Here is a 5,838-nt window from a genome sequence, read left to right on the forward strand (position 1 = left end):
GGCCCAAGCACGCTCCCCTGCGGAACGCCACAACTCATTGGTTTTGCCTGAGACAGTGAACCATTAACCTCTACTACTTACTCCCTTCCTGATAAATAGGACTTTACCCAGCTTAGAGGGATACTGCTTAACCCCAGTGCCTCCAGTTTGGAAATTAGGAGACAGTGTATTAACTGTAACATCCTCTCTAGTCTATCTATAACATTCTCTCTAGTCTATCTGTAACATCCTCTCTAGTCTATCTGTAATATCCTCTCTAGTCTATCTGTAACATCCTCTCTATTCTATCTGTAGCATCCTCTCTAGTCTATCTGTGTAGCATCCTTGAGAATGTTATTACATTGATCAAATAAAAATCTGATGATACAGTCAGTCACAACAAGCATACAAATAGAATGCATAGTATGGAATAGACTACATAGCCCCTAATGTGCTGTCTATGTCCAGTATGTTAGTATGTCCAGAATGGGGATTTCCTCCCTTCTGTGGTGGGCAGTAGGAGCAGCAGCCAGATGGACCTGGGGTCTGGGTCTGGACCTGGGGTCTGGGATCTGGACCTGGGGTCTGGGTCTGGACATGGGGTCTGGACCTGGGGTCTGGACCTGGGGTCTGGACCTGGGATATGGACCTGGGATCTGGACCTGGGATCTGGACATGGGATCTGGACCTGGGATCTGGGTCTGGACCTGGGATCTGGACCTGGGATCTGGACCTGGGGTCTGGACCTGGGATCTGGAGTCTAGGTCTAGGGTGAGAGAGGGTCAAGTACAGTGATTCTGTTCTTCACCACAACAGATCAATACTTTGTCCCTCTAAAACAATACAACATGGGGGGCGGGTGCACAGATGATAGATCTATAGACTAGCTTCTATTCCTGGTAAACCGGTTGAAAACACAACACTATATACTACATAACCAATATTTTAAATGTTTGTGCAGTTTCCACCCTGCAGTTCATATTTCACATGTAAGACAGTGTATTTGTTCTTATACTGAACAAAACTATAAACGCAACATGTTAACAATTTCAAAGATTTGACTGAGTTACCGTTTATCAGTCATTTTAAATAAATTCATTAGGCCCTAATCTATGGATTTCACATGACTGTGCAGGTGTGCAGCCAATCACCTGGCAGCCAAGCCCACCCACTGCAGGGATGCAAACTAGTCACCTTTCAGCTAAATTCACCGTTTTAAATCCAAAATAGGTGGCCTACGTGAATCGTGTAGATCCGATGAGAAAAGTTTGTGTGTGGGGGGGGCAGCAAAATACTGTCTGTATCCAAGGCTCAGCCAATCGTTCCCATAACAACACAACGCAGCACAATACTGTCTGTATCCAAGGCTCAGCCAATCGTTCCCATAACAACACAACGCAGCACAATACTGTCTGTATCCAAGGCTCAGCCAATCGTTCCCATAACAACAGAACAGCAGCACAATACTGTCTGTATCCAAGGCTCAGCCAATCGTTCCCATAACAACAGAACGCAGCATAATACTGTCTGTATCCAAGGCTCAGCCACTCGTTCCCATAACAACAGAACTCAGCACAAGACTGTCTGTATCCAAGGCTCATCCAATCGTTCCCATAACAACAGAACAGCAGCACAATACTGTCTGTATCCAAGGCTCATCCTATCGTTCCCATAACAACAGAACGCAGCACAATACTGTCTGTATCCAAGGCTCAGCCAATCGTTCCCATAACAACAGAACGCAGCACAATACTGTCTGTATCCAAGGCTCAGCCAATCGTTCCCATAACAACAGAACGCAGCATAATACTGTCTGTATCCAAGGCTCAGCCAATCGTTCCCATAACAACAGAACTCAGCACAATACTGTCTGTATCCAAGGCTCATCCAATCGTTCCCATAACAACAGAACAGCAGCACAATACTGTCTGTATCCAAGGCTCATCCAATCGTTCCCATAACAACAGAACGCAGCACAATACTGTCTGTATCCAAGGCTCAGCCAATCGTTCCCATAACAACAGAACGCAGCACGAGACTGAAGAGAGAAGAGACAACTAATGTGCTAGCTACAGCATCAGCGCGCGCTCCGGAAAGAGCGGGAGAATGGAAAGGCAGTTGGGCCGTTAATTTACAGCAGCACGTCGCCCTGAAAGTTAACGGAGAGGTAGGTGCGATGCCTGACCACGGAGACCGGGGTGAGGAGAGTACCTATAACCGAAAAACAACTGGCATTTACCACGGAGACCGGGGTGAGGAGAGTACTGCTGTAACCGAAAAACTACTGGCATTTACCATGGAGACCGGGGTGAGGAGAGTACTGCTGTAACCGAAAAACTACTGGCATTTACCATGGAGACCGGGGTGAGGAGAGTACTGCTGTAACCGAAAAACTACTGGCATTTACCATGGAGACCGGGGTGAGGAGAGTACTGCTGTAACCGAAAAACTACTGGCATTTACCACGGAGACCGGGGTGAGGAGAGTACTGCTGTAACCGAAAAACTACTGGCATTTGGAAAGTTTGAGGTGAGGTAGAAAGTGTGAAGGAACAAGTATTGTTAGCGTTGTTATTAAGTATATTGCTATAGTAGCTGGATCGAATTTCTCTGTTAGCTAGCCAGAGAAATGTTTAGCAACATTAGCCAACTTATTAACTGATCAAATAATTGAGTTTATTGTTTGAAAATTAGCTGGCTAACAAAGTCAGATAGCTAGCTAGCTAACGTTACAACATCAGATGAGCTAACGTTAGTAACCTAACGCTTAGTTGCTTATTGGACCCTGACAATCTGTGTGAAATGTTAACTCGTTAACAAACTAACTACTATCTGTGAACACGTGTTTTCCCTCTACAGTATGTGGGTAATTTTCAGAATAAGATAATTAGGTGAAAATGAGGCGTTTCTTGTTAAACAAGTGGATTCAGAGATCAAGTGTAGCTGGAGCTGGTCCTGGTTTAAACTGGATGCCAGTATAGAGGTGAAAGGAACACCATACACTTTACCTCTTTCTCACTTCTTCAATACAGTGGATAAAAAGGGGTATGCCAGGTGTACTCTCTGCCTGAAAGAGATCAATTATGCCAACAAAGCCCAAATACTCTCTGCCTGAAAGAGATCAATTATGCCAACAATGCCCAAATACTCTCTGCCTGAAAGAGATCAATTATGCCAACAAAAGCCCAAGCATGCCAATTGCACACTCCCTCAAAACTTGAGACAGCTGTGGTGTTGTGTGACAAAACTGCACATTTTAAAGTGGCCTTTTATTGTCCCCAGCACAAGGTGCACCTGTGTAATGATCATGCTGTTTAATCAGCATCTTGATATGCCACACCTGTCAGGTGGCTGTATTATCTTGGCAAAGGAGAAATGCTCCCCAACAGGGATATAAAAACAAATTTGTGCACAAAATTGGTGAGAAATAAGCTTTTTGCACATATGGAAAATATCAGGGATTTTGTTTAATTTCAGCTCATGAAACATGTGACCAACACTTTACATGTTGCATTTATATTTTTGTTCAGTGTAGATAAATATTGTTTGACTACTTAGTCAAACCTTGAACACAGAGATAATCCTACAAATGTCCAGTTGTTCAGTAGCCTACTGTACGAGAGCCATATGGCCCCCTATTCCCTGTGTAGTGCCCTGCTTTTGACCAGGGTCCAGTGCACTACATAGGGAATAGGGGGCCATTTAGAGATGCACACTATGTGAGCCACATGGCTAGTGGTTAATCTGGGATTAATACTTTTAAAACGCCCCCGGTGTGTAGACTACACAGGACTGAGGTGACATCACAGCCACCTTGGTTGACAGTCTGTGACGGCAGCCATGTCTGGGCAGGTCTAAATTGGTGTCTTCATTCCGTTTCCCCAAACAGCACGCTAATGCACTGCTTTTGACCAGGATCCATAGGGCTGCGATACATAGGGAATAGGGTGCAATTTAGGATGCCGCCTTAATCAGAGGAACAGATATACACATTACACTACAGTAGACTACTGTACATGATCAAATATTGCAGGCTGGCAAATCCTTAAAATCTCTGCTCATCTGTTGTTTTCTTCCCACCCAACACAGTGAGAGAGGCTTAAACACCCCCCCAAACATTGGACTAAACACCTCCACAACCACCTTATCCTGCCTGATATCTTTGCTTGATGTTCACAGCATGGCATGGAAGCTAATGTATTATCTAAACAGTAGTGGAATTAATATATTTTAAAAGATAAGACATTCATTTACAAAGAAAACATACACACACAACAGACATGCAATTTTCTTTTACATTTTTTAAATACTTTATTCATTTCTACATCATATCATCTCCAGTAATTGATCCAAGTTAAAATATTGCCTTTAAATTCAATAGAGAATATTTGAATGAACAGTATATCTCCTTGCAGACAAGAGAGAAAGAGAAGTGTGACAGAACAGAATGCAACCGGTTGTGTAGCAGTAGAGGCTCCAGAATGGAGTGAACAGAATTCTAATTCTCTCCATAGAATGAGAGAGTTCTGATTCTATCATAGCCTCCTGATGATCAATGAAAACCTCCTGGGAAGAATCTCACATCACATGTGCTTCTGTTCAGACCATGTAGAACAAGGCTGGCCAACCCCGGTCCCGGAGAGGTACAGGGTGCAGGCTTTTGGTCCAGCCCAGCACTAACACACCTGCTTTTATGTTTATCACAATCATCAAAACCTTGGTTAGCTGAATGATGTGTGTTAGTGCCAGGCAGGAATAAAAACCTACACACACACACACACACACACTGCAGCCCTTCTAGACTAGGGTTAGCGACCACTGAAGACACCCCAAGACACTGAACTTAGGTCAGTTTAGCTTTTAACCTAAACATTTATTTTAAAAGTGCTAAACATATCAGTTGACTGCTGGGCCCATATCTTAACTAGAGACAGACTGAATTAGTTTTATCTGGGTCCATATCTTAACAACTAGAGACAGACTGAATTAGTTTTATCTGGGTCCATATCTTAACAACTAGAGACAGACTGAATGAGTTTTATCTGGGTCCATATCTTAACAACTAGAGACAGACTGAATACGTTTTATCTGGGTCCATATCTTAACAACTAGAGACAGACTGAATGAGTTTTATCTGGGTCCATATCTTAACAACTAGAGACAGACTGAATGAGTTTTATCTGATGTCACAGTTACTGGAGAACAATCAATAAACCAAGTCACTTAGGGATTTCAGACTTTAAAAATATGTTTCTGATTTAGTGTTAACTTGCTGACTATTAAAAAGATCTGGTGCATACCCAGAGAACATTACTTAATGTAGAGGTGCTGACTAACAGAGAATAAACAGGAAGATATAAAAATACATAAGTCAAACTCTCTCTGTATATATAAACCCCCCAGCCATTCAGGGTCTGAACAGTGATGCCGAAACCTTGGTGTTTTACCCAATACATGACTGGGGGGGTTTATATAGAGAGAATGGGACTAACTAGCTGACTATGGACACATTTAAATCCTAATCTGTACTGACCCTGAACCAAAACCATGGTGTCTGGTGGGATGGATTGACCTCCCGGTGGAATTTCCATCACAAGTATTTGATAGTGTGCGGGACCCTATGTAGGGAATAGCATGCCATTTGGGGTCGTCCCCATAGCCTTAAAAACAGCAAGCAACAAGGGGCATAATCCCGATTTATTAGGTGAATTCTACACGGTATTGACTGAATTGACTGGACTACAGTCAAATCTGATACATCACAACATAGCCGTCCCAAAATGGCTCCCTGTTCCCTTTTTAGTGCACTACTTTGGACTACGGGACGTTCTGGCTCGGAATAGGATGACTTACTCTACTT

The sequence above is a fragment of the Salmo trutta genome, unplaced genomic scaffold, assembly GCF_901001165.1.
Source record: "Salmo trutta unplaced genomic scaffold, fSalTru1.1, whole genome shotgun sequence".
In the NCBI taxonomy this organism is placed as follows: Eukaryota; Metazoa; Chordata; class Actinopteri; order Salmoniformes; family Salmonidae; genus Salmo; species Salmo trutta.